This window comes from Thalassophryne amazonica, chromosome 8 (genome assembly GCF_902500255.1).
Source record: "Thalassophryne amazonica chromosome 8, fThaAma1.1, whole genome shotgun sequence".
NCBI classification, from domain to species: Eukaryota; Metazoa; Chordata; class Actinopteri; order Batrachoidiformes; family Batrachoididae; genus Thalassophryne; species Thalassophryne amazonica.
The window spans coordinates 56,139,584-56,150,445 of record NC_047110.1 but is presented as its reverse complement, the minus strand read 5'-3'; positions in this window follow the sequence as shown (position 1 = coordinate 56,150,445).

Here is a 10,862-nt window from a genome sequence, read left to right as displayed (position 1 = left end):
CCTACAGTGAAGCATGTTGGTGGCAGCATCATGCTGTGGGGACGTTTTTCAGCAGAAGGAACTGGGTGACTAGTCAGGATTGAGGGAAAGACGAATGCAGCAATGTACAGAGACATCCTGGATGAAAACCTGCTCCAGAGTGCTCTTGACCTCAGATTTGGGTGACGGTTCATCTTTCAGCAGGACAATGACCCAAAGCACACAGCCAAGATATCAAAGGAGTGGCTTCAGGACAACTCTGTGAATGTCCTTGAGTGGCCCAGCCAGAGCCCAGACCTGAATCCTACTGACCCTCTCTGGACAGATCTGAAAATGGCTGTGCACAGACACTCCCCATCCAACCTGATGAAGCTTGAGAGGTGCTGGAAAGAGGAATGGACAAAACTGCCCAAAGATAGGTGCACCAAGCTCATGGCATCATATTCAAGAAGATCTGAGGTTGTAATTGCTACCAAAAGTGCATCAACACAGTACTGAGCATCTCCTCTCTGAGCGTCTCCTCTCCATGCGCTGCAGGACGGTGCATTTTAGAAAATCCTTCATTCCTGCTGCTATTCGATTTTATAATGAGCATTGTTGATTTAAATATGTAGCGGGTTTAAGCCTTGGGCTTTTAGAGTTTTTATATATTTATTGTCCCTTGTCTTTCAATCCATACTTGCTACTGAAAGACAACTGAATTTCTCCATGAGGAGATTAATAAAGTATCTATCTATCTATCTATCTATCTATCTATCTATCTATCTATCTATCTATCTATCTATCTATCTATCTATCTATCTATCTATCTATCTATCTATCTATCTATCTATCTATCTATCTATCTATCTATCTATCTATCTATCTATCTATCTATCTATCTATCTATAGTATTTAACAAAGGGTGTAAATACTTATGTACCTCTGATTTCTTATTTTATTTTATTTTTAAAATTAATTTTTAAAACTTTTATTATGTTGTCATTATGGGGTGTTGTGAGTAAAATTTTGAGGGAAAAATGAATTTCAGGCTGTAACAAAAATGTGGGAAAGTGCAGCGGTGTGAATATTTTCTGGATGCACTGAATGACATCATTATGACTTCTGTGTGAATTCATGATGAAGTCATTCATAACAACATTTGCTGATCAATGTACACTTAAGATCATTCATTTAGGCTTCTCGATTGTTGATATATATATATATATATATATATATATATATATATATATATATATATATATATATATATATATATATATATATATATATATATATTAAAAAGGGGTTTTTGGAACCATGTTTTCCTTGATCTTGAACTTTGATCAAACTATTCTATGATCTAATCACCTCCCGATATGTATTTAAGTAATGTTCCCACCACGGTTGATCCATCTGGACTCCATGGTAGTTGAGAACTTTTTGGAACCATGTTTTCCTTGACCTTTGATCAAACTATTCCAAAACTGAATCACCTATAGATACGTATCTATCCAGGTAACATTCCTACCAAGTTTGAAGGAAATTTGTCCAGCTGTTTCCTTGGAATTTTGTGTATTTCTGTGTTTTCGAGTGTCTGGTAAACACAGAGAAGTGAAATTATAAGCTCATTAGCACGGGTGTATAAAAAAAAACTTGTATATGTAAATGTCCAAGAATGTATAAATGTAGTTATGCATGCCAATAACCAGAGGTGGGGCGAAGTCACCATTAAGTCACTCTCAAGTCATGAATCAGTAAGTACCAAGTCAAGTGTCAATTCATAATGACCACCAATTGTTTGCAAGCTGACTTGAGACTTGACTCTGGGCTTACAGATTGATGACTTGAGAATGACTTGACAGCCCCACCTCTGCCAATAACTAACATAAAGACATGCTTCCATAAATGAGCATCACTTGTGCAGCTAAAATTCCAAATGTGTGCACAAACTACAGTACCTGGCTTGAGGAAATCCTGTGTGTTTTGCTGGGAGTACTTGAAAAGCAAAAATGTCACATTTGTATTACTGTAACATGGATGGAAAAAAATTGCAGTTCTGCTCAGTTTATTTGGAGCATTTTTCCATATTTTCAGTGATTTCCTCTGCCAAATTAAATCAAAAATACTTTCAAGAACAATTTTTCAAGCTTATTGCATGTGTTAGCTATATGAACCACAACAAATCCATAATGCACACAGTAATTAAAACATCTTCTCAGCTCTGTGTCAATGCCAGTCATCTGAAATGACCTTGAAAATTCTTGGAGTTCCTGTTCAAAAAGCATGTCAGCAGTTATGCTGACAACAATCTCACCATCATACATGCCAAAACCAAAATACTTTGTCCATCTCCAAATGTACATGTGCGTATGTATGAGTATGTTCTCTAATGCCATATACCAACACAGTGCAGAGTAGCTACCTAAACTCTGTAAGTGAGATAGAGTATCTCGTCAATAGTTTTACATCCTCATTGAAGACAACTTTGGATGCTGTAGCTCCTCTGAAAAAGAGAGCTTTAAATCAGAAGTGCCTGACTCCGTGGTATAACTCACAAACTCGCAGCTTAAAGCAGATAACCCGTAAGTTGGAGAGGAAATGGCGTCTCACTAATTTAGAAGATCTTCACTTAGCCTGGAAAAAGAGTCTGTTGCTCTATAAAAAAAAGCCCTCCGTAAAGCTAGGACATCTTACTACTCATCACTAATTGAAGAAAATAAGAACAACCCCAGGTTTCTTTTCAGCACTGTAGCCAGGCTGACAAAGAGTCAGAGCTCTATTGAGCCGAGTATTCTTTTAACTTTAACTAGTAATGACTTCATGACTTTCTTTGCTAATAAAATTTTAACTATTAGAGAAAAAATTACTCATAACCATCCCAAAGATGTATCGTTATCTTTGGCTGCTTTCAGTGATGCCGGTATTTGGTTAGACTCTTTCTCTCAGATTGCTCTGTCTGAGTTATTTTCATTAGTTACTTCATCCAAACCATCAACATGTCTATTAGACCCCATTCCTACCAGGCTGCTCAAGGAAGCCCTACCATTATTTAATGCTTCGATCTTAAATATGATAAATCTATCTTTATTAGTTGGCTATGTACCACAGGCTTTTAAGGTGGCAGTAATTAAACCATTACTTAAAAAGCATCACTTGACCCAGCTATCTTAGCTAATTATAGGCCAATCTCCAACCTTCCTTTTCTCTCAAAAATTCTTGAAAGGGTAGTTGTAAAACAGCTAACTGATCATCTGCAGAGGAATGGTCTATTTGAAGAGTTTCAGTCAGGTTTTAGAATTCATCATAGTACAGAAACAGCATTAGTGAAGATTACAAATGATCTTCTTATGGCCTCAGACAGTGGACTCATCTCTGTGCTTGTTCTGTTAGACCTCAGTGCTGCTTTTGATACTGTTGACCATAAAATTTTATTACAGAGATTAGAGCATGCCATAGGTATTAAAGGCACTGCGCTGCGATGGTTTGAATCATATTTATCTAATAGATTACAATTTGTTCATGTAAATGGGGAATCTTCTTCACAGACTAAGGTTAATTATGGAGTTCCACAAGGTTCTGTGCTAGGACCAATTTTATTCACTTTATACATGCTTCCCTTAGGCAGTATTATTAGACGGCATTGCTTAAATTTTCATTGTTACGCAGATGATACCCAGCTTTATCTATCCATGAAGCCAGAGGACACACACCAATTAGCTAAACTGCAGGATTGTCTTACAGACATAAAGACATGGATGACCTCTAATTTCCTGCTTTTAAACTCAGATAAAACTGAAGTTATTGTACTTGGCCCCACAAATCTTAGAAACATGGTGTCTAACCAGATCCTTACTCTGGATGGCATTACCCTGACCTCTAGTAATACTGTGAGAAATCTTGGAGTAATTTTTGATCAGGATATGTCATTCAAAGTGCATATTAAACAAATATGTAGGACTGCTTTTTTGCATTTACGCAATATCTCTAAAATTAGAAAGGTCTTGTCTCAGAGTGATGCTGAAAAACTAATTCATGCATTTATTTCCTCTAGGCTGGACTATTGTAATTCATTATTATCAGGTTGTCCTAAAAGTTCCCTGAAAAGCCTTCAGTTAATTCAAAATGCTGCAGCTAGAGTACTAACGGGGACTAGAAGGAGAGAGCATATCTCACCCATATTGGCCTCTCTTCATTGGCTTCCTGTTAATTCTAGAATAGAATTTAACATTCTTCTTCTTACTTATAAGTTTTGAATAATCAGGTCCCATCTTATCTTAGGGACCTCATAGTACCATATCACCCCAATAGAGCGCTTCGCTCTCAGACTGCAGGCTTACTTGTAGTTCCTAGGGTTTGTAAGAGTAGAATGGGAGGCAGAGCCTTCAGCTTTCAGGCTCCTCTCCTGTGGAACCAGCTCCCAATTCAGATCAGGGAGACAGACACCCTCTCTACTTTTAAGATTAGGCTTAAAACTTTCCTTTTTGCTAAAGCTTATAGTTAGGGCTGGATCAGGTGACCCTGAACCATCCCTTAGTTATGCTGCTATAGACTTAGACTGCTGGGGGGTTCCCATGATGCACTGAGTGTTTCTTTCTTTTTGCTCTGTATGCACCACTCTGCATTTAATCATTAGTGATTGATCTCTGCTCCCCTCCACAGCATGTCTTTTTCCTGGTTCTCTCCCTCAGCCCCAACCAGTCCCAGCAGAAGACTGCCCCTCCCTGAGCCTGGTTCTGCTGGAGGTTTCTTCCTGTTAAAAGGGAGTTTTTCCTTCCCACTGTCGCCAAGTGCTTGCTCACAGGGGGTCGTTTTGACCGTTGGGGTTTTTACGTAATTATTGTATGGCCTTGCCTTACAATATAAAGCGCCTTGGGGCAACTGTTTCTTGTGATTTGGCGCTATATAAATAAAATTGATTGATTGATTGAGTATTTGGGCTCTTTGACACATTTTGCAAAAGCCAAAGGCAAATATACATAAAAAAATGTGGGAGGTTTTATAAAAGTCAAGTAATTGCACACACTCACACATTCAAATCCACTTTTGTAAAGCATAATTACCATCCTTTACCTTTGATTGATCAAATATGCATATGGAATTTGATTCGTCAAATATGCGTATCAATGCTTAATGACTGCTGTAGCTGTTATTTAAGTGGTCGTAGAGTGCAAAATCTGTTACAGTATAACATATATGTAGGATTTCTTTTCCATTTTGACCATTTTAGCCTGCAGTGACATATGTCACAGAACACCATATTTCAGCCAGACTGTACTCTGTATTACATCATTCCCACATAGTCTCTGGGAGAGAAAAAGGAGATGCCCGCTCTCTGAAAGTGAGAGTGGGTGTGAGAAACAACAGCTGTTTTTCATTTGTTGTTTTATGCATCATCTGAGCATACTACTTTGAGAAACTGAGTAAGGCTGATACTCCTGCCAGGATTTTGGACAAGTGTGAATATCAGCCATCTTGGCTTTGGAAAAAATAAAATAAATAATAATAATAATAATTTGATCATTTGATTAGTTGATCAGACAGCTCTGTAAGATTTGTGGGATGCCCAGTAGGTTGCTGGACATTATAGCCATCCTATACATAAATAGTGTGAGTGCTGTTAAAAGTGAAGACAGAATCTATGATTTCTGTGTAGGCTCTCAGTTGTCCAGGTGGTTTCCATAGTAGAGAAGCTTGAATCTTCGACTGGACTGGGTTGCTTGACGTGAGGACGTTTCGCTTCAAATCACAGAAGCTTCCTCAGCTAAAATTCTTGCTCTGGTAGTCTGACTTCTGTCTTGACTCTTGTAGAGAAGAATAAACCAGAAGCCAACAAAAGAATAATTAGAGCTATTGTTTAGTCACTAGCCTATAGCAGTCGGCCTCTCGGTAGGAGGGGTCTGGTTAGGTTAAAAAACTCCAGCTTTTGTTGGCTTCTGGTTTATTCTTCTCTGTAAGAGTCAAGACAGAAGTCAGACTACCAGAGCAAGAATTTTAGCTGAGGAAACTTCTGTGATTTGAAGCGAAACATCCTCACGTCAAGCAACCCAGTCCAGTCAAAGATTCAAGCTTCTCTACTACAGAATCTATGACTTCTTTTCAGTGAATTCTGGTGTTCATCAAGGATGTGTTCTAGCTACTTCTCTGCTCAGTGCTTGCATTTATCTTTCCCACTCTCCCAGTTCCTGCCACTGAAAAACATCACCACAGCATGATGCTGCCACCACCATGCTTCACTGTAGGGATGATGCCTGGTTTCCTCCAAACATGACACCTGGCATTCAAACCAAATAGTTCAATCTTTGTCTCATCTGACAAGAGAATTTTGTTTCTCATGGTCTGAGAGTCCGTCAGGTGTCTTTTGGCAAACTCCAGGCGGGCTGCCATGTGCCTTTTACTAGGGAGTGGCTTCATTCTGGCCACTCTACCATGCAGGCCTGATTGGTGGATTGCTGCAGAGATTGTTGTCCTCCTGGAAGGTTCTCCTCTCTCCACAGAGAAATACTGGAGCTTTGACAGCGTGACCATTGTGTTCTTGGTCACCTCCCTGACTAAGGCCCTTCTCCCTCGATTGCTCAGTTTAGACAGGCTGCCAGCTCAAGGAAGAGTAATGGTGTATCTCAACGTCTTCCATTTACGGATGATGAAGGCCACTGTGCTCATTGGGACCTTCAATGCAGCAGAAATATATCTGTACCCTTCCCCAGATTTGTGCCTCAAGTCAATCCTGTATCAGAGGTCTGCAGACAATTCCTTTGGCTTCATGCTTGGTTTGTGCTCTGACATGCACTGTCAACTAGAGCCCGACCGATATATCGGCCAGCCGATATTATCGGCCGATATAAGCCCTTTTCAAAGTACTCACTATCGGCCGAAATTTTGCTGACAGAAAGCTGGTAATTTCTCATAAACAGAACAGTTACTGAAATAATGTTTGTGTTGGCAATGTAAAATGTCCTTGCACCGTTTGTCCAGTAGATGGAGCTCTGACTCCATTCAACTGAGCTGCTTAAACCCCTGCTTAAATGTAGTTCGCCGTCACACTGCACTGATCGGCTGACAAAAGCATACAAGTAAGTTTATAAGGATGTTTGTAATAAATTTGTGATTACATTCTCTCCACATTTCTCCCGTTTCAGTTCAACTCAGTTTGATTAACTCAGTTTATGTAGTAATGTGTCAAATGTGCTTCACTGCATCGGTCACGCTTTTTATTAAGCCCACGTTGTGTAGACCTTATTTCTAGCATGAAAAATTTTCGTTTACTGCTAAGAGGTTGAAACATTCAAATTCACTGGTCGTCCGGAAGGGTTCTGGGAATTACTGCCGTTTGCCATTAACCCTCTCGTATACGACGGCTGGGACCAAACTTTACTAAATTGTAAATAACTTTTTAATGATATGAGAAAGAAACTTACTTTTTTTGCTGAAAAGTTAACTCCGCGGAGTTTCCAAAATCCAGTCGTAGGACAGATTTACCTCACGTGATATGGCAAAGATCATTTTCAGGAGTGATATGTTACTAGTTGGCCTGTTTGAATAGCCCCCTAACTGCTCCAATTGCATTTTTGCATTTTTTGAACTTGAAAATTCTTCTCTGTTATAAAGTTAATCAATATGAGGACAAAGCTTCAGCTTTTAGCTCACACCTTTTTTGTTAAGGGTCCAAAAAAGAACATTTTACTCATTAAAAAATAAATGAATAAATAATATCGACTGATTTATTGGCTATCGGTAAATCAGCCGATTTATCGATTATCTGCATTTTTTTTCATCCAAATATCGTTATCGGCATCGGCCTCAAAAAATCCATATCGGTCCTGCTTTATTGTCAACTGTGGGACCATATATGTAGACGGGTGTGTGTCTTTCCAAATCATGTCCAGTCAACTGAATTTACCTCAGGTGGACTCCAATTAAACTGTACAACATCTCAAGGATGATCAGTTCACAGCATACACATGAGCTCAATTTTGAGCTTCATGGCAAAGGCTGTGAATACTTATGTACACGTGATCACGTGATTTCTTATTGTTTTTAATTTTTAATTTGCAAAAATTAAAAACAAAAAAAACCTTTCACATTGTCTTTATGGGGCATTGTGTGTAGAATATTGAGGAAAAAATTTGGAATAAGGCTGTAACATAACAAAATGTAAAAAAAGTGAAGTGCTGTGAATACTTTCTGGATGCACTATATATGGGTGTGATACTTGGACTTAATGTGATGACTGTCTTCATCTCTCCTGAGAATCCTTGGGTACTGCTGGGATGACTTTCTGTCACATGAATAGTTACTGAGGGAAGACTCACACGAAGAATACACATTGTACTGTGAGGGAACCGCAGCTATAACGCTATGGCTTTGGCATGCTTCCTTGTACTTGATTCAGTGCAGAGGTGCTTCAACAGTGATGACTCCAACAAGTAGAAAATACCAAGAGGACACCCACATATCACCTGGCTGCAGCAGATACAGTCAGTAAAATAAGTATTGAACACATCACCATTTTTCTCAGTAAATATATTTCTAAAGGTGATTTTGGTGTGAAATTTTCACTAGATGTCAGTAACAATGCAAGTAATCCACACATACAAAGAACCCAAACCATAGATGTCCATAAACTAGGTTATGCATAATAAGGTGAAATGACACATGGAAAAAGTACTGTACACCTCAAGAAAGGGAGGTGCAAAAAGGCATGGAAAACCAGGACACCAGCTAATTAGAAAGCAATCCTGCCCCTTTTCAGTACAAATTAATATCAGCTGGTTCAGTTCCAACTGATGGCCTGTTAAAAGGTGTTTCAATAGCAAGGTGTCACACAAGAAACATCGTATGATGAGTAAAAGCAAAGTGCTCTCTCCAATCTTTGCAACCTTACTGTTGCAAAACATACTGATGTCATTGGTTACAGAAGGATTTCTAAACTTCTGAAAGTCTTCAAGATTTGAAGACTGTTTGTGCGGAAGAATGGGCCAAAATCACACCTGAGCAATGCATGTGACCAGTTTCTACATACAAGAGGTGTCTTGAAGCTATCATTACCAACAAAGGCTTTTGTGTGAAGTATTAAATAAATTTCAGTAAGCGTGTTCAATACTTTGTCCCCGTCATTTCTTTTTATTACACATAATTTCTGTACTCATTTGTTTTGGTTTCTTTGTATGTGTGTTTTGGTTTCTTTGTATGTGTGGATTACTTGGTACCGACATGTGGTGAAAACTACACGTCAGTAGCACCTTTAGAAATATATTTACTGACACAAATGGTGACGTGTTCAATACTTATTTTACCCACTGTATATAGCTACTTTTTTGGGGGGTGGGGGGGACTTGAGTAGTGGCCTGCCTGGGTGGTTGCCAATCATGAGTCAGGGCAGTTCTGTAGTGCGGTGGATAAGGTGGTGCACAGTACCATTAGAGGCTGCCAGCTCTCACCTCAGCATGTGTGAAATATTTTTGGCTACAGTCTGACTCAGCCATCAGAAGTGTATCTGTATGTGGCTAAAGTTTCGAACTTGTAGATATTCATGTATGTGGGTCCTCGACTTTTGACACTGGGAGATGCCTGGGAAGAAATGATCATGAGGTCATGAGGTCACTAGACAAAGATGTTTTGTGATGGCCATACTTTTGCAGGAATATATATATATATATATATACGTATATATATACACGAGTATATAAAACAACTACACTGAAAATGATACTTTGGATCAACTTAAAAATTGATGTAATATGTTACACCTATTTTTTTTTCTTTTAGTTTTTCACAAAGTATATTTATGATTTGGTAAAGTGATTCCAGCAGATTTAAACTGGAACCCATAATTTTCCATTACACCAATGTAAATAAATACTTTGAATGAGGTGCACTGATGTTTCACTTTTTTCAGTGTATTATCTATTAGCTATTAACTAAAAACAGCGCAGGTGTTAGTGACATGATGCCGTTCAGTCGACATCAGGATCCGCTGGAGCGCATGTGTTTGTTGCCGTTTGGCAGCTGCGGGGATATTTAAATGACTTGATGAATACAAAGCCCTGGAGCCTCAGTGCTCAAACTGTATGTGCGAGCTCTGCCATCCTCAGCATTTACTAATGGGACTTCTGACAGGCTTCTACATTCATCTCCAAAAAAAAAAAAAAAAAAAAAGAAAGAAAGAAAGAAAGAAAGAAAGAAAGAAAGAAAGAAAGAAAGAAAGAAAGAAAGAAAGAAAGAAAGAAAAGAAAAAATCCGGCGCTCTGCCCGAGGGCTCCTGGGACTGGGTGTGAACATATTCCTCTCTCTCTGGGTGAAGAACTGGAAAGTAAAAAGGGCACGTGTCACCAGTGTTACATCTGTATCCCATCAGAAATCCCATCACGCGCTCATCCCTGTCCCACTCACCTGTTGCAAATACCAGTCCCAGCAGAAGACTGCCCCTCCCTGAGCCTGGTTCTGCTGGAGGTTTCTTCCTGTTAAAAGGGAGTTTTTCCTTCCCACTGTTGCCAAGTGCTTGCTCACAGGGGGTCGTTTTGACCGTTGGGGTTTTTCCGTAATTATTGTATGGCCTTGCCTTACAATATAAGGCGCCTTGGGGCAACTGTTTGTTGTGATTTGGCGCTATATAAATAAAATTGATTGATTGAAATAGATCGGAGCAGAACAGATATTCTGCAGGACAATATTTGGAACAAAGAAAGAATCTGCACTTCTTTTCGCTTATGCTTTTTCCACAAACTCTATGCGTTTACACAACATTTTGAGCCCCTCTCTGCTTGGCTGGAGCTGGAAAAGAGCTCCAGCTTTAGTGAATGCAGTGCAAAAACAGTGTCACGCCAACGAGCACGGAAGGTGCACGCGCAGAAGCACAAAAACCCGAAACGGAGGATAAACTCTTGCGCTGTCCGCGGTGCTGA